The sequence below is a fragment of the Mastigoproctus giganteus genome, chromosome 8 (genome assembly GCF_048544385.1).
Source record: "Mastigoproctus giganteus isolate SK-2022 chromosome 8, ASM4854438v1, whole genome shotgun sequence".
Classification (NCBI taxonomy): Eukaryota; Metazoa; Arthropoda; class Arachnida; order Uropygi; family Thelyphonidae; genus Mastigoproctus; species Mastigoproctus giganteus.
The window spans coordinates 192,559,323-192,579,174 of record NC_143582.1 but is presented as its reverse complement, the minus strand read 5'-3'; the positions used below and the strand labels follow the sequence as shown (position 1 = coordinate 192,579,174).

Genomic DNA, 19,852 nt, shown 5'->3' with positions numbered 1-19,852 from the left:
GTACTGTGCAGGTGTAGAAAGTTGAGAAGATGAAATGAGATATTTGTTGACATCCGATATGAATTTCTATAGATTGCAATTTTTGGGGAATACGTATGAAGGAAGGTTGTTCCAGAAAACGGAAGTTGAATGAATAAATGAGGAAGAAGAAAAGTTGGTTCTGTGAGTTTGAAGTTGAACAGAAAAAGGATGTTGACTGGTTACAGCAAGTGTTCGGACTGCTTTGTAAGAGGGAGCAGGAATTATAGAAGACAATTCAGAAGAACAGAGCCCATGGAAATATCTGTAGAAATGGCATACAGCAGAAACAGATCTATGAGACAGAGACCGGAGAGACTCTCTCTGTTAGAGATGAGTCATAAATTAACCTAATTGCCCTTTTTGAATGGAATTTAGAAACCCGAAAGAGATTTTGGGGACACTGACGAAGATGTGGGAACAATATTCCATGGTAAGGCAGATTTGCGGTTTGTCCAGAGTGAATAGTTGTTTGGAATAAAAGTAACACTGACAGCAAAAGAGAAAACCCAATTTTTTAAATGCAGAGGAAGCAATATTTGTAATATGCTTATGCTAAGAGAGATTAGAAGTCAGGGATATCCCAAATAGAGATATTATGATCTTGCCATAAATCGGAGAGTAATCAAAGATAAGCATAGGAGCAGTAGAATCTTTTTTTGTGAGACATAAGAAGGATTGAGTTTTAAAAGGATTGAAATCCAACTAAGTTATCTTTGTTCCACTGGGGAATCACCTGGAGATCAGCATTTAAGGAATTCATTGTGGATATTCAAAAATTGAAGTTGTTTGGGCAGGGCAAGGTTTCTCAAACTGGAAGGTGGAATGCAATATGCTATCATCACCAAAACTATGGATAGCATTTCCGGTCAACGGAAGATCATTAATATACCAGAGGAAAAGATGGGAGAAAGAATTGAACCCTGGAAAATAGTGGAGAAGTAGAAGACAGAAGTAGAACCATTTACTATCACCCACAGTGAGCAGTCAAACAGAAAGCTGGATACCCAATTACCAAAACAGTTGGCAAAACATAAGATTGAAGCTTATTTAGACCTTTATGCCAAACATGATCAAAAGCCTTTGAATTGTCAAGAGCAACTGCTTGAGTTTCCCCAAACTTTTCCATTGAATTTGTCCATAGATGGGTAACATAAAACAGAATATCACCAATGGCTCGACACTTGGAATCCATACTGGCGATCGTTGATCAGATGGAAAGTTTCTAGATAGTTTAAGAGTTGGCAATTAATTGATTTCTCCACTACTTTAGAAAAAGTAGAAGTAATTGCAATGGGATGATAATTGAATGGGAGGAATTTGTCACACTTTTTAAGAACTGGATGGATATGAGCAAATTTCCAAGCAGAAGGAAAAACACCATTTGGAATAAGAAAATGAAAAAAGGTGGCAAAGAACAGGAGTAAGTTCAGGAGCATAGGTTTTGAGAACAAGTGAAGAAATACCATCAGGACCTGGAGTTATTATTTATTTGTTATTTGGTTTTTTTTTTTTTTAGGAGCATTAGCAACTAAGGCCATATTGCTCCGGGATATGCGGTGGTCATTCCCTGACCTTTCCGCATCCTCCGTATTTGGTGGTGACGGGCTCGAACCCCGGTCTAATCAAGAAGCGTGTGCTACGCACTGCTGCTCCTTCCCACCTGGCTACGGAGGCGCCTAACAGGACCTGGAGCTTTCTTGGCATTGAGATTCGTCAAAATCTTTCTGACATCCTTTTGACGGAAGACCACAGGAGGCACTGATGGAATGTACTGGAAATGACAGGAGGTGGTTTACCCAGATCATCAATACATGAGTTGGAAGAAAATTAAGATGTAGGCAGGTCAGCTTTACCTTTGGCTGAAGTTCCAATAGAACCATCTGGTTTTGACAGAGGTGAGAATAGAGAAGGGCAAAAGTTGCAGCCAGTAGCTTTGGCAAGAGACAAGAATGCTCAACTACCATTTGCACAATAAGCAAATTTTGTTGCTTATTGTGCAAATTATTGCGAGATTTGGACCTGGAGATTCAGAAACAAGCCCATTAAGAGTCAACATTATTCTCTTGAACAGCCTTAGCACATTTACTGGAAAAGCAAGGTGTGGGTAAAAGAGGAGATTTTAAAGTGCAGTGTGGAATAAATGATACCATCCTACATAATTTGCTTAGATGCTAATTTCACTGATATGGTCTAAGGAAATGTTGACATCAGATGATTTGATAAGGTAGTCCGACCAAGGAGAAGAAGAAACGAAATTTCACAGATCATATAAATGATCTGTGACCTCACAACCATGTGCACATCTGAGCATGCACAACTCATTTAGTATTTATTTTTATTCTATCTCTAACGTTTGTATTTTGTTAGTATTCTGTATGTGTTTATTCACTTGCTGAAGAAGAAGTTCGTTTACCCTGAAAGCTTGTTGTCTCTACTGGATGTGTTGTATTATTATTATTTCACAGATCATCCCATTTTGAATTTTTATAATGCTTGTTTGTTTGTTTTAGGGTTTTATGGCGCATTAGCATCTAAGGCTATAATGCGCCAAGTCAAAAGGATGTAGAATATAAAACTATAATATTAAAATTATTTGTATATTATTGTAAAATAATATACGATATAAATCGTTCATATAGCATAAAACGATAAAAATATTTTAAATAGAATTATTTAGATTAATAAGTTGTAAAAACTTAAAAATAGCTGACACGTTGTCATTGTCCGATAAAACCTGTCTGAGTGTATAAGGTTCAGACAGATGGCTAAAACATAAACGGCGGTCATTATAAAAGGACGGACATTCAATTAAAATATGACGGACTGTTAAAATGGTGTCACAATTTCTGCACATAGGACGATCGTCTGCCCTCAGCAAATAGCAGTGTGTCAAGTGACAATGTCCTATGCGGAGTCGAGATAGAACAACTTCCTCTTTTCGGTTCCTGCGCAGACTAGACTGCCAATGTTCAATTACAGGCTTAATCTCATATAACTTGTTTGTAATCTGTCCATGCCATGAGTGTTGCCATTGGGATACCAGTTTCTTTCGAATTACCGACCTGTAGTCTGTATAGGGGACTAACAGGCAAGAGTTAAATAGGTTTGCTGATTTGGCTGCAGTGTCTGCCAAATCATTTCCTGAGATCCCAATGTGGCCTGGGATCCAGCAGAAACGAACATCAAATCGAGATTGTACAAGGAAGTGCAGCTTCTGCTGTATCCAAGTGAGGACAGGATGAGGGTTGAACCTCATCGATGATAAAGCCTGCAATGAACTCAGAGAATCGGTATATATAATATATTTTTTGTGGTGGGTGGTTCGTATGCGATCTAAGGCTAGCTCAACCGCATGCAGCTCTGCAGTGAACACACTGCATTCGTTGGAGATCTGCTCAGATACCGTGGTATCTGGGAAAACAGCTGCAGATCCAACAGACATTTCTGACCTCGAGCCATCTGTGTAGATGGGCAAGAAGTCAGCATGTTCAGAGCGATCAGCTAAAAAGAGCTGCAGGTAGACGGTGGACGAAGTATTGTCCTTTCTCCAGTTGTTCAGGGAGAAGTTGCAGTTTGGGACTCGAGCATGCCAGGGTGGAAAAGGTTGCCCTGGTGATGGGGCAACATTGTCTAATGTGATGTTCAAATCGTTGAGAAGCCTTTGGATACGAATACCGAATGGTTGATTGGCAGTCTGGCGAATGTTATACAGATTTTCCCAACGTGGCTCAAAAACGGTTGTCCACGTCGGATGGTCTGGCAGGGATTTCAGTTTCAAAGCATACTGTAGAGACAACTGTTTCCTGCGAAGCGATAACGAGGGCTCATTCGCTTCGACATAGAGGCTATGGACAGGAGAAGTTCGAAATGCTCCTGTGGCAATACGGATAGCCTGATGGTGGATGGGATCCAGCCATCGGAGTACGCTGAGTCTAGAGGATGCGTATACCTGGCACCCGTAATCTAACTTAGATCGTACGAGTGCACGATAGAGGCGCAAAAGGGTACATCGGTCAGCGCCCCAGGAATGTGAGGAGATTGCACGTAGGATGTTCAAACCTCTCGTGCACTTCGCACGTAGTTGACGGATGTGTTCCAGAAAGGTCAGCTTTTTATCGAATATAAGCCCCAAAAATCTAGCCTGAGGTACTACTGGGATTGCATTTTGTCCAAGCCTCAGTTCAGGTTCAGGGTGAAGATTGCGCTTTCTGCAAAAATGCATGCAGACAGTCTTTTGTGCAGAGAACCTGAACCCATTATTCGTTGCCCATGAGTTCAAATGGTCAATGGTACGTTGCAGTTGCCTCTCAATTACCCTCATGTTGCAGGAATGACAGAATATGCTAAAATCATCAACATAGAGGGCACAGTTTACAGTTGGAGGAAGTTGTTCTGTGACGGAATTCACTTTAATGGCAAAAAGCGTAACACTTAAAACGGATCCTTGAGGTACTCCCTCCTCTTGGATAAAAGAGCGAGAGAGAGTAGATCCTACACGGACTTGGAAAGATCGGTGACATAAAAAGTTTTTAATAAAATTGGGGAGATTACCTCTAAGGCCGATGCTGTAGAGGTCTTTTAAAATTCCAAATCTCCAAGTTGTGTCATAAGCTTTTTCCATATCGAAGAACACTGACACCAGGTGTTCTCGTTTTAAAAAGGCATCTCGAATGGAAGTTTCGAGCCTGATTAAGTGGTCCAAAGTTGACCTATTCCTACGGAAGCCGCACTGAAATCTGGAGAGAAACCCATTAGCCTCCAAATACCAGATAAGGCGGGCATTGACCATTCTCTCCAGAATTTTGCACAGACAGCTAGTCAGAGCAATAGGACGGTAGTTCGTTGGGATTTTGGGATCCTTTCCTGGTTTAGGAAAGGCAAGCACGATTGCCTTATGCCAGGAATCCGGAAACTGCTCTTCTTGAAATATTCTGTTATATAGAAAAAGCAGTTGGTCCATGGATTTTGCAGACAGATGTTTGATCATATCATAATGGATAAGATCTGGTCCGGCAGCACTTGCCTTGGTAAGAGTTAGAGCTGTTTCTAACTCTTCCGTGGTAAAGGGCCCGTTATAGGGATGAGACCTTCTTGATGTAAAGTTTATTGGCTGTTTTTCACATTTATCTTTCCAGACCAGAAATTCTGAGGAGTAAGCAGATGTTGACGAGATGGCAGAAAAGGTCTCCCCAAGCGCATTGGCTATTGCAGTTGGATCTGCAATAACGCATCCATTATACTCCAGGACCGATGAAGGGTGCGATGTATATTTACCCTTCATTTTCCGGATTTTGTCCCATATAGCTTTACTGCTGGTTGACTGGGTAATGGTGGATGTAAAGCGGACCCACGATTCCTTTTGGCTCTGACGACGAATATATCGCGCTTTCGCGCGTGCACGTTTGAAGGCTAAGAGATTGGCTGTGGTAGGATATCGTCGGAATATCCCCCAAGCTTTATTTTGTGCCTTTTTTGCTGCTGTGCATTCAGTATTCCACCAAGGTTTTGGAAATGGTGGAAACCGGTTAGATGTTTTCGGAATTGTAGCTGCAGCTGCATGGACAATTCTTTCTGTGATGTACGCCACTGCATCATTGATAGGCTCCCGACTGACTGTACTGATGTTAAAGTCTACCAGGTGTTGAAAGGTGTTCCAGTCAGCCTGATCAATCTTCCATCGCGGTAACCTAAAAGGTGAGCATGGCATCCCTTTAAGTAGGCTGGTTATCACGGGGAAGTGATCACTTCCATAAAGATTCTCCTCTACCTCCCAGTTGATTGAAGGAAGGAGAGAGGGGGAGCATATAGACAGGTCGATAGCAGAGAACGTACGGGTAGGCATGTGGAAAAAGGTGTTACTTCCCACATTTAGGAGGGATAGGTCATTGTCATTGAGCATATTCTCTATGACACGTCCCCTTCTGTTAACATTTGCACTACCCCACAGGGTGTTATGTCCATTAAAATCGCCCAGGAGTAATACAGGAGTAGGCAGCTGCACAATGAGATCATCAAGGTCCGTCTGGGAGATATCAGCCCCAGGTGGTAAATAAACTGAGCAGACTGTTATTAAAAAACCTACCGTAAGGCGAACCGCTACCGCTTCTATGTTGGTGGTAAGCGCAATAGTTTGATATGGGGTATGGTTGCCCAGAATTATAGCAACACCCCCATGAGCAGGTCCATCCTGAGTTCTGTCTTTTCGAATGATAGTGGTGTTATGAAGCGAAGCGTTTTCAATTGCCTTCAGGTATGTCTCTTGTAAGCAAAAGCAGACTGGCTCATGTTTTTGCAGAAGGGCCTTGATGTCATCATTGTTTCGCCGGAATCCACGACAGTTCCACTGTAGGAATTTAGCCATTATTTTGGCTTGGTGGGTCCATCAGGCGGCTTCCGAGGTGCTGAGGGCTTACCTTTTTCAGTCCTGGATTTATCCTTCCTGGGGAAGTACGGACGCTGTCCAGTGTCCATTTCCTCCTCAGCAAAGAGCTCCAAGACTGAGTCTTCTTGTACCTCCTTCCGCTCTACATCCATGTTTTCTTGGGTTGTAGGTGGTATTTCACCTTTCTTATTCTTTTCTTTCGTGATTGCTTTTGTTATTTGTGGAGCATTAGGAGGTAGAACACCTCCCTGCTACCTTCTGGGCGTAGGTAGGTTTTTTGATGTTGAGAGGTTTCACTGCTTTCCTTGCCTCCTGATACGATATGTTTAGCTCTGCCTTCAGCCGTTGAATTTCTTTTTCTTCTTTCCACCTCTGGCATGCTCGTGAATAGGCTGGATGTTCGCCTTCACAATTAATACAGGTGGGTTTTGCGGCTGAACATGCTGTTGTTTCGTGGTCCTTTGCGCCACATCGAGCGCATGCAAGGACTCCGCGGCAGGCCATTTGAGAATGTCCATATTTCTGGCATTTAAAACACCGTAAAGGGTTTGGAACATATGGACGCACTGGACAGTTGATGTAGCCAGCTTTAATCTCATCAGGAGGTTTGGGACAGTTAAAAGTCAGGATAACACTCCTGGTTTTAACAAGTTTCCCATCCCTACGCGCACTAATTCTCTTGACGGCTATAACTCCCTGAGGTTTCAGTTCCAAGCAGATTTCCTCCTCGGTTACGTCGAGAAGGTCCCATTCCGAAATGACACCTCTCGATGAGTTTAGTGTTCTATGTGGTGTTACTGTTATGGGTATTCCTCCGATTGATGTTGCACGGAGTAGCTGCTCAGATTGCCTGTCAGTTTTGGTTTCGATTAAGAGGTCTCCAGAACGGAGCCTCTTAACTGACTTGGGTGAACCTGCTAACCCATCTAACCCTTTCTGTATGAAGAAGGGCGACATTTTGCCAATCGGTTTTTCTGTGGTAGAATGAATTATTAAAAATCTTGGAACAGGCCCTGATGATATTTCTGTTCGCTGCCTCTTTGTAGCAATAATGCTATCTGCTTCACTGTCTAAATTTTCAGATAGGGACCGGGTTGGGGCCCCTGAAGGAGTAAGTTTCTCAGGATTCATATAGTTTTTTAAATTGTTCAGTGCCCGGGCTCCCCACCCACCACGGAGCCCAAAGGGACGCCCACTACCCGGCATGCAATAAATGCGCTCGGGAGTGGGACGCCAGGGTTACCCAGACACTATACCCGCACCGCCGCCAGCCTGAATCCTGTCCCTCGGACCATGAGGGTAGGGGCGTGGCATTGTCACGGTTGACCCTCGCAGGCGAGCCTACTAGCCGATTGATCCTAGCCGGGCCTTCCAGGACCACCCGTCTTGTCGAAGCAGGGGCCAAAGTGGTGTATTGAAGCTGGGCCCCTCAACCACCAGGATCCCCCTTTCCGAATTTCCACGGGTCGCAGCGCACGGCAAACACGCCGGATTCCATTGATGTAAGCCTGGAACCTGGGCTGTGGGCGTTGGATCCCAGTGATGCTAGTCTGGAAGTCCAGCAGCGTCACTGGGAGGTCCCCTCACCACGTACAGGTGCCCACGTCGAGGGGTTTTATAATGCCAAACAACAAGAGGGTGAGAATGTTACCAGGCAATAGTAGGTAGTAGATGACTCGTAGAAGTGGTGGAACCCATGTTTAGTCTCCAGAGAAAAGCTCTGGTAAACCTCTACCCCATCTCTTCCAGTCATGCAGTATGATTGATGTCTTTTTAGGTTATGGTGGACATCCTGAAGAGACCCAATCTTCTTTTTGCCAAATAACACGAGGTTGAAATTTGGCCGAGGATGTTGTAGACATGCTCTCAGATATGTCAAGCTGTGCTTGCTACTTTTCCTTGGTTTTTCCAATAAATGTGCTAAGGCTGTTCAAGAGAAGAATTTTGCATATCATAATTCACTTGTTTCCAAATCTTCAGTTTCAGTTTCTGCCTAAACAAAAACTTGTGACAATTGTAAAGCAGTTTTGAACAGTCTAAGAGTAGAAAACTTGCTCCTTGTCCAAATGGTAGCCGAGCATTCTGGTCTCTTGCCAAAGCAATTCGGTACAACTTTTGCCCATCTATATTCCCATCTCTGTCAAAACCAGATGGTTCTACAGCCACTTCAGCCAAGGATAAAGCTGACCTGCTAGCATCCTATTTTATTTCCAACTCATGTATTAATGATCATGGTAAACAACTCCATTCAGTGCCTCCTGGGGTCTTCTGTCAAAAGGATGTCAGAAGGATTCTGACATATCTTGATACTAAGAAAGCTCCAGGTCCTGATGGTATTTTTCCACTTGTTCTCAAAACCTGTGCTCTTGAACTTACTCCTGTTCTGTGTCACTTTTTTCATTTTCTTATTCCAAATGGTGTTTTTCCTTCTGCTTGGAAATTTGCTCATATACATCCAGTTCTTAAAAAGTGTGACAAATTTCTCCTGTCTAATTATCGCCCATTGCAATTACTTCTACGTTTTCTGAAGTAATGGAAAAATCAATTAATTGACAACTCAAACTATCTAGAAACTTTCCATCTGATCAACGATCGCCAGTATGGATTCCAACAGTGTCGATCCACTGGTGATATTCTGGCTTATGTTACCCATCTATGGACAAATTCAATGGAAAAGTTTGGTGAAACTCAAACAGTTGCTTTTGACAGTTTGAAGGCTTTTGATCGTGTTTGGCATAAAGGTCTTCTAAATAATCTTCCATCGTATAGTTTGCCAACTGTTTTTTGTAATTGGGTATCCAGTTTTCTCTCTGACTGCTCACTGCAGGTGATGGTAGATGGCTCTCTTTCTAACTTCTCCACTAATGCTGGTGTTCCACAAGTTCAGTTCTTTCTCCCACTCTTTTCCTCTTGTATATTAATAACCTTCTTCCATTGACCGGAAATCTTATCCATAGTTTTTCTGATGACAGCACATTGCATTTCACCTTCCAGTTTGAGAAACCTTGCCCTGCACAAACAACTCCAACTTCTTGAATATCCACAATGAATTCCTTAAATGCTGATCTCCAGGTGAGATCAGCATTTAAGGAATTCCTCAGCGGAACAAAGGTAATTTAGTTGGATTTCGATTCTTCTAAAACTCAGTCCTGTCTTATATCTTGCAAAAAGGATTCTTTTGGTCCTATGCTTATCTTCAATTACTGTAAGATTTCTAGGCAAGGTCATAATATCTCAATTGGGGATTATCCTGACTTCTAATCTCTCTTGGCATAAGCACATTACAAATACAAATTGCAAATCTGCCCTATCATGGAATACTGTTCTCACATCTGGGGCAGTGCCCCCAAAACCTCTCTCAGGCTTCTAGATTCCATTCAAAAGAGGGCAGTTAGGTTAATTAATGACTCATCTCTAACAGAGTTTCTCCACTCTATATCTCATAGCTATTCTGTTTCTGCTGCATGCTTTTTCTATAGATACTTCCATGGGCACTGTTCTCATGAATTGGTTTCTATAATTCATGCTCTCTATTCCAATGCAAGCTAAACATGTGCTCCAACCAGTCAACATCCTTTTACTGCCTAACTTCAAACTCACAGAACCAACTTTTCTTCTTCCTTGTTTATTCATTCAACTTCCGTTTTCTGGAAAAACTTTCTTTCATCTTCTCAACCTCCAACCCATACATGGTACTAAGTACTATTGGTTCTAATACCTCTTGTGTTTGGGCTTTTCATTAAAAAAATGCCCATGAGAGAAAGGCGCCACTGGAGAAGAGACCATCACCACAAGTTGTGATCTGAGGTGTCTAGAGGACCACTTATCTCAACGTGTACTTAGAAGGGTTGTTTGTGAGAAAAAGATCAAGTGTGTTGGCTGTGCAGTTAGGATTGTCTGGTATTCTGGTAGGTAAATGAACACTCTGTAATTGCAAAAGCCTCAGCATTTAGACCAGCTGGAGTTTTGAACATTAAAATCAACAAGGAAAATTACCCCACTGTTTAGGGAAGTTGGACTGGAGAAAGTCAAGTTTCAAAGAGAGGAAGTCAGAATGCCAAGTGATTAGTGGAGTTGGGAGAACGATAGAGGCAACAGATGAATTTGACAATGTGGTATAGAGATATTAAGCAGAGAAAGTCGAAAAGAGGAGATTCCAAATTATTGTCTTTGACAAACAATATCAGAATGGACATATGCTCAAGTACCACCTTTGAAGTGAAAGGAAACATGCAACGAATAATTCAAACAAGTGAGATGAAGTGGTTGAATCAACCGATAACTGAGATTACATCAAAAAAAGTACATGTGGTTTGGCGGACTGTAAGTGGAAATGGACATCATTGAGATTAGAAATGAGACCATGTATATTTATAAAATAAATGAGGAAGTGTTTGGGAGGTTCAGACCTTTTCATACATAAGTTTGTTCTATTATTTTGACAATTCATGCTGTATTCAGAAGTAAAAAAAGATGGCAAGGACATGCTGTACGAAGTAATGAAAAGTTTTGGATATGGCATACACATGGCAAGAATATACCCAGCTCCTTGACATAACGTGGCCTCGACAATGTATACACTACTCGGACTCCCTCCAGTCACCTGGCAGAGTAGATTAGGCAGGGGGATTAGACACTAGCTGATCCAGAAGCCTACAAGAGAGTCGTGAATAGGTTTGGTCCAGTGTAATAACTAGCAGCTGGCCTGTGAACACCATTTTAGAGCTGTACCCTCGAAACATAAGGAAGATTGGATCTTGCCATAATGTCTATCATAACCTCAAAAGACATCAACCATATTGCATGATGGAAGAGGGTTTACTGGAGCTTTGCTCTGGAGACTAAACACGGATTCCACCACTTTAAGCCTCCAATAAGCAAAGTGGTGGTATTGCGCAGGTTGATGAGAGTCATCTACCACCTAGTATGTCTGGTAAAAGAAGAGAGAGAGGTGGCATTCCTCCGTGTGTTGTGGGCACCTCGACCCCTGCTTACGTTGGTTTGCACCAGTATGGTGACCCATAGTGTGCTAGGTGCCATATTGCAGGACTTGCACATTGGGATTATACCCCAAGGTTACTAACCATCCCCCCATCCTGAAGGCGCAAGCAGAGGATTTGGATGCCACAGACCAATCGAACTTTGCAGAAATTAGCTCCACCTGACTTGAGAGTTATCCGAATGTCAGTTCCATTAGCGGTTTATAATCCTAGGTAGCAAGCATAGCTTGACATATCTGAAAGAATGTCTGTGGCAGCCTCAAGGACCCAAGTATGTATAAGTGACCTGTCGTTTTCTATCTTGTAGCTAGGATCCAGTAAATTCTTCTTTTAAACAAGGCTTCAGGAGATCTCAAATGGATTTGGTTAGTAAGTTCCTCACTGAGTCATGCAATTATTGATGACTGAAAAATGTGGCACTTCGTGAAAAAAATTATATGAACACTACAGGCTCTTATACATCATAATATTAGTATGCACTTATGGGATACACATAAATGACGCAAAAATATGACCCCTTCACCCATCACCAAATTACTCACATTAGGGGCAAAGGCAGATGACATTGTAACCAGATATCATCTTTTAAGGGCACCAAAGGTAATACTGTTGTATACACCGGCACTAATGACATTAAGTGTGGGAGATCTGCAGACTTACTTAGCAAGTACAGGTCAATTTGTAAAAAAAAAAAAAAAAAAATCACGACTTAGGGTTAAATTTGAAAGTATCTGCATTTCTGCCCGAAACATGATTCAATTCGGCCCATGGAACAGAATTTTTCTCAGCATGGTCTGTGCTTGTTAACAGGAGAGATTGTTTTTATAGGGATGGGATACACTTAAATAAAAGGGGGGCAAGAATATTTGCTGATGCTATCGAGGCAGTGTTAGGTGGGTTGGAAAACTGCTAGCTTGGGGGGGATTCACAGACTAATAGATTAACAGTAGCCGCAAGCAAAGGTGAAAGCGATTCTTGAACTGCTTCTACTGGAATGAGCAAAGTGCTGGGGATTTACAGGACTGCTGGGAGTTATCATGAAACAAGTAAATACACGGGCTGCGTTAGGATAACTAAGAATATGAATAGGTGCATGTATACCAATACCAGAAGTATAGTAAATAAATTTGATGAATTTGAGGTGCTAGTGAAGACATCAAAGGTGGATATTGTTGGGATATCAGAGAAGTGGTGTCACACAGAGATACGGAATGCAGAATTGGAATTTGGGCAGTACAGTGTTTACAGAAAGGACAGACAGGATAGAAAGGGAGGAGGGACCATGCTGTTAGTTAAGAAACACAAAAATCTAAGGAAGTACATCCAGCTGTACTGTTGAGTCATTTTAGTGTGACATAAGCACTGGGAAAGCAAAATTGAGAGTAGGACTGTGCTATAGGCATAATGACTCTGATGAGTACAATGAACTAATGCACTGTACAGAGAAATAGAGTAGGCCAATAACTCAGATTGTCTTATAGTGGGAGATTTTAACTTCCCAGATATTGACTGGAACTTGTGAGTTGGTCACTTGCACACCAGTAAGGCTTTTGCGGATTTATTGGATGATTGTTTGCTACAGCAGCATGTTCAAGGCAACTAGAGGCAGTAATACTCTTGATCTGATTATCAGCAGTGTTTTTCATACATTAAGAATCTGCAGATAAAGGAACCACTAGGTGTCAGTGACCACAGTGTGCTGATGTGGAATTTACTTAAAGATGCAACTACCATCAGGGGTAAAGGGAAGGGATTTTGCTTTCATAGAGGTGACTACAGTGGTCTCAGACAGTTTTTAAATTCTATACAATGAGATAAACTGATGATGTTACCAACAGCAAATTGTAAATGGGAAGCATTCACGGAAGTAATCTTGGAAGCTACTAGGCTTTTTTCCCAACTAAGAAATTCTGTTCAAGGTTTAGGCCTAAATGGATGGCAGATGAACTTGTTGTTTGTTTGTTATTTGGTTTTTAGGAGCATTAGCAACTAAGGCCATATTGCTCCGGGGATATGCGGTGGTCATTCCTTGACCTTTCTGCACATCTCCGTATTTGGTGGTCACGGGCTCGAACCCCGTTCTAATCAAGCACGGGGTTCAAGCTACGCACTGCTACTCCTGCCCACGGAGGTGCAAGGCAGATGAACTAATGAGACTCGTGGCAGAAAAGGAAAATGCATAGGATGTATATAAATCAGAGGTTCCCAACCTTTCTCGGTTCACGGTGCCCTTAGTGTCCTAGTAATTTTTTTCAGGGCATACCTAGGCCAAAAGAAATACTTAACACAGTGGTTTTCGACCTTTTAATATATACATATATAATAATTTTATTCTTTACATAGAGGTACTAAATAAAGATCAATTATAGATCACCACAAAATTAAAAAGATACGGTACAATGGATATTGTACCGTACCCTTTATGTTATACCCTTTTATAATGAAATAAATATATAAATTTCAAAATAATAATAATAACTTTAAGTAACTTAAACCCAAATTACATGGCACCCCAAGAATGTTGATGTGGCACCCTGGTTGAAAACCACTGATATAAATTATCAGGTGACACAGAGGCCTATGGCAGATATAAGCTAGTCTGTAATCAAGTCACAAAGGAGGTTAGGCAAGCAAAGGCAGATTATGAGAAATCTTTGGCAAAGGAGGCAAAGAAAAACAGCAAAGACTTCTTATGTAAACTCTAAAGTTTACTTATGTAAACTCTAGAAGGAAGGGGAAGGGGAAGAATCAGATTGGTTCAACTGATATCAACAGTCCGATTTTTGTTGAAACTGCCGACAAACTGAACGAGTATTTTGCATCTACATTCACACATCAGGAAGTCTGTAGGGAAATGGAGGCCAGAAGCTTATCAAACTCTAGCAGGCAGCTAAATGATTTTGTAATAACTGAGAGCAAAGTGGAGGAGAAATCATTGAAATTGAACAAAAAAAAGGCACCTGGGGTGGATGGGATCTATCCATATGTTATATTAAATGAGGCAGCAAAGGAAGTAAGCAAACCCTTAACCATAATTAGGAGCACTTCCATGGACTGGAGATGTGCAAATGACTCCCCAATTCACAAAGGGTGACACGAGTGATTACAGACCTGTTAGTTTAACTTCTGTTCCAGGGAAAATAATGTAGTTACTGGTTAAAGAAGCACTGCAGAATCATCCAGACAAGACTTCAGTCACTTCCGACACAACATGGATTTGTTAAGGGGAAGTCTTGTGTGGCAAATTTGATTGGATCCTATAATGTGGTCACAAAGGATTTCGCTACAAAAAATAATTTTAATATCATATACTTGGATTTTAGAAAAGCTTTTGATATTGTTCTAAATGGAAGGCTACTGTACAAATTGGAGCAGTATGGCATTAAGGGCAAGTTGCTGCAATGGATAAAAGGATGGTTGAGAGGGGAAGAAGACAATGTCGGATAGAGTGGTAATCAATGGTCACTGCTCTTCGTGTATTTATCTGCTTTTCTGTATTTATCAGTGATACTGATGAAGATATATCAGGGGTAATGTCTAAGTTTGCAGGCGATATGAAGGTTGGCAGGGTTGTTAATGGCAGTAATGATAGTATACTAATGCAACAGGATCTAGAAAAGTTGAGCAGATGGGCTGAGATTTGGCAACTGAAGTTTAACATTGGCACATGTAAAGTACTGCATATGGGTAGCAGTAACCGCAGAATAATATACCAACTGTATGGTACTACACTCAGTGTAGTAGAGAATGAAAAGGAATGAAAAGAGAATGGGTGTAATTGTGCAGTCATATATGAAGTTTTTTGAGCAGTGCAGACAGGATGCAAGAGTAGCTCATGGTATATTGTCAATGATATACAGAAATTTCTCTAGCAGGGATAAGGAGGTGATTGTCCCCTTGTATATGGCAATGGCCAGGCCACAACTTTAGTACTGCATACAGGTCGCGACGCCTCATTTTAGGAAGGAAGGATGTAGAGCTGCTGGAATGAGTATAGAGAAGGGCAACGAGATTGGTGAGTGGAACAAAGGGTTGCTGTTACCAAGAAAGACTTAAGTTCTGCAATTTGCAGCATCTGGAGACTAGGCACCTGCGAGGTGATCTAATTGAAGTGTATAGGGCCTTGAATGGTTCGAGCAAGCTCAATGCTGATGGGATTCTTCCTCTTGCTCAGATTAGTCACCTGAGGGGACATAAATTCAAACTGAAGAAAGACAGATGTGCAGCAATTTGTCTTTAGCTAGCAGGTAGTTGATAGTTGGAACAAACTTCCATCTGTCATGGTGGAGGTCAAAAGCTTAAATAAGTTCAAGGCAGAACTGGACTAGCATTTGGAGTGAATGGATGGGTGAAATGGGAGGTTTTTTTTTTTTTTGTCTGATGCTATATAAGCTTGCTTTCTTGCATCATATGCCTCTACTAATGCTAATTAGAGAAAACTAATGACACCACTGAATTCAGTGCACAAAATATATATACAAAACAGTTAAATATAAACAAATGTTTTTGTTGAATACCTAAAATGCTTTAATAAGTTTACAGCTATAATACATATCTATTTAAGGCTTTAAATGGTTTGAATAAACTAAATGCTGATGGAATCTTTACTCTTTCTTGGACAACAAACATAAGGGGACATAAATTTAAATTGAAAAATGATGGTTGCATGATAGATGTTTGAAAATTTGCATTCAGCTAGGGAGTGAGTGATTGTTGGAACAAACTTCTACCTGGTGTTGTGGAAGTGGGTTGTTTGAATAAAAAATAAGGAAGAATTAGACAAATTATTACAGGGAATGCAAAGATGAGGTGGGGCAGGGTTTATTTTGGCTGATGCTGTATAAGCTTGCTTCCTTACATTATTTGTCCGCACTAGTACTATCAACTTTGATTCTCTTCATGATTTCACTAATACTATATACTGCAGAATGAAGCACTGTTGCGTGTAAGATCCAAAAACCTTTGTTTCATCATTTATTATACTGAGAAGAAAATTTAATGTGAATAATTTTTACAATAAAATTGTGCTCTTTTTGATTTCCAGCTTTATGATTACACACTTTTGAAACTAAAAATATTGACCATATAAACAATTAACCAAACCAGTCTTCATTACATACCTTGTAAATCCAATGTTACCAGATCAGGGATGACTAACGGTGATATTAAAAAAATCTTTACTGCTTTTGGGTCACATGTTTTTACCATTGTAGAGCTGACAGGGGAAAGAAAAAAATTACACTTTATTACTAAAATTCTAAGTATAAATTTTATTTCCTTCCAGGGATTACTATCCTTTAAAAAATTAATCTTAAATTTCTAGGGCACAATGTTGAATATATACAAGCTTATTTTTTATTATCACACAATTTCATAACATAAGTTAACAGTATAAAAAAAAATTATAAAGTTCATGATCCTAGTGGGCTGCTTATTTATTTTTTGTTTTGCTAAGATATTTCGGTGTACCGTGTTTGTAAATTGCCTGCATTCTGTGGTCAATTTGCTGGTTTACGGATGAAAAACCTGAGTTTCCAAGGACTGTAAACCCTTGCCCCGAGACTGAATAACTCAGCCATGTTTTGTGGGGAGTAGAGGGATGCGTCCAGTCATGGCAGAATTTGAACCCAGGTCTTTTTCGCATTTTGTGCAAAAACAGTGATTAATGGCTGCAGCAATTAATCACTGTTAATAGGAGAAAGCCTTCTAATTTTTATGCTAATGTTGAAGTTATTATATTAAAACTCGCCAATTAATAATGAAATGTCAATTACCAATGAATCAATAGTAATATTTTAATTTTTATGCATTTTAGGCTAATTCCTAATTAATATGGTGAAGTCTCACAGACCACTACAGTGTTTTAGCATCTGATGCTTGCAAGCTTGTTAAAAAATGTTTTGGTACAATACGAATATACACTCAGTGATCACTAAACTTGCACAAAGTAGCAGGTGTGCTGTGGCTCGAGGGAGAACCGAATGGGACGATTCTCCAATGCATCACAGCCTAAAAAAAATGTGCAACTTGTGAAATGTTTGCAGACTTTTCTGGAACAGGACATGATCTAGCCAAGGAGGATGTCTTTGTGTACTAGGTGCAGAGTGTGTCACGAAATTAGGCACCAACTTAGTGTTCTGATAGGTCTCTGAGTTTGAATAGTAGGGTAGATGCCCTCAAAGGAATTAAAATGAGGGTCCCATCAAGCTCTCAGCTGCCCAACTCAACGTCAGAGCTCGCTCTTGTGCATCAGGCAACACAGCAGCAATTTTCAAGGCAGAATGTGCTGGTCCTACAGGAGCTAGTTACTGTTGGTGACACTATTGTCAGGGAGATGGGAAATATATTGTGCAAAAAGGATAGGTTCCACCTATCCTTTTTGCACAATAGGACTAGAGTATGTCTCCAAGGGCAAAAGTTGATGATGTTGTAGAGCAGATATCTTTTAAGGGCACAAAGGATGATATTGTTGTACATGTTAGCACTAATGACATTAATGCCATACTGATCCAATTTGTTCAGTAGTCTTCCATGTGCAACAGTTTTTTTTTTTTTTTTAGTTGTTGGTGCATTGGCTTCTGTGGCCATAATGCACCTCCCAAAGTTTTTGCATTTCACTCTGATCCAAGCCCGAGGCGGAATTCGAACCCGTGACCTTTGGGTTGCCAGGCAGGCACTTTACCCACCTGGCTAGCCCGGTCAGCATGTGCAACAGTATCAAAAGCTTTCCTGAAATTCAAGTATATGATGATAAAATTATTTTTTGCATCCAGAGCCTTTGTAACCACATCATAGTATCCAATCAAATTAGTGAAACAAGACTTCTCCTTAACAAACCCATGCTGTGTGTGAACTATAACTGCAGTCTTGTTTAGATGATCCTGCAGGGCATGGGCACTGGCAGGATATTTTGCAAGGTGGTGCATGCGAGAATAAATTTTTCGTTCACGAAATTTTTGAATACATGCAATATCTTATGTTTCAATAAATTGATGAAAATATTAAAAATTGTGTATTACTTCAAAATCCAAAGGTGGATTTTGAAGTAATACACAAAGGTTTCTGTCTCCTCCCCTCCTTGCCAACCCCACTCTTCTCTCTGGTGGGGCATGGGCATGCCCCATTGATTCCACCTGGGGTTATCTTCCCTATTGACCCCATTCTTCTGTCTTTATCCCTCCAATCTTCATTCTCCCTACCCAACTCCATCTGTATGCAAGTGAATGCCTCACACGCCAAAAATAACCGTATCTAAATTACGCTGTTTGCCCACCATTTTGGCTTTTCCAATTCTAGTGTAATATCCCCATACAATTTTTTTTTTTTTTTAAAGCTCCTAGCCACTGAAATCTCAGAAAACTAGGTGGCAGGACCTGCCAGAGTGCAAATTTAAACTAGTGGTTACCTGATCTGCCTCCACGGGGCAAAGTGCGGGCAACGTTGGGCCTCAGCTGGGGTCCAGCGGCTAAATGGCCAGAAGAACAACGGTACATAACATAACACACTCACGTGACCCACACACTTTTAAATCTCTGGCCTTCCCAGTGAACTGGTACACTCACAATGAAAGCAACGTGGAGATGGGGGAAACCCCTGGTGCCGTTAGACACTTAACACACTTTGCACTTTCTCCAAGAATCATCTAAACAAAAATGACTGGCCATCCCGAGTACTTGAGATGTGGCTATCCCACTGAGAGAGAGAGAAACGAGAATGAGGTGATGTGGTCACAATCAGTGTTTTTATTGGATGAATAATTTTCGTAATATACTGCTCTGTACAGTAGTAGATCGATTTCTATTGGATACTTGGAATTTGCATGGCAGGATGCCTATTATATAAGATATTTGCCGAAGGCAAATATCTTATATAATAAGGAATGTGGCATACAAATTCTGTCCAGCAATGTAGTACAGGCCAAAAAATGCAAGGGAGCCAGACTACTCTTTCCACTGTCAGAAGGATTCAGTTACCCTTTAAATTTCCCAGGCTGCCAACCTCAACCACTTAGTAAGGCAGTTTATTCTAATGGCACAGGTTCCAACACAGCTGTTTTGCCAAAAGTAGTTCTTCCCAAAAAGCAGGAGGTCTTTTAAAGTCTGCATTGCACTAGAAATTAAATTTAACTGAAAAATATAGATTTCATATTAAAATACAGCCAAAGGATTGTTTACCAGTAGAGTATGCATTTCAACATTAGCTTTACCTAACAGTTTTCTGTATGTGGATTTCTGATTGAATTGTCTGTTAGATAAACCGAATACAAGTGCTTCAGAAAAAATAATAATAATATAAAATAAAAAAAATAAAAAATAATGTAGCAAACTTTACACCTCTTCAGAAGTGTTGAGTTAAATATTCGTTTATAGCAACAGCACTGCTGTTTTGACCTGGCAGTCAAAAGAATTTCCAAAATGTGAATTCAGGATTTTTCCCCCCAACTGGTTCA

The 19,852-nt window shown here is 40.8% G+C and overlaps 1 protein-coding gene across 2 annotated transcripts in view; it reads right to left on the bottom strand.

Annotated features, from left to right (window-relative positions):
• Window positions 1-19,852, bottom strand: part of LOC150082122 (uncharacterized) — an 83,105-nt gene that overhangs the window by 13,632 nt on the left and 49,621 nt on the right. For both annotated transcript variants that reach the window (XM_090379111.1, XM_090379112.1), the window contains one exon: window positions 16,524-16,618. The gene's annotated coding sequence lies outside the window, so the exon portion shown is untranslated. The remainder of the gene's footprint in view (window positions 1-16,523; window positions 16,619-19,852) is intronic.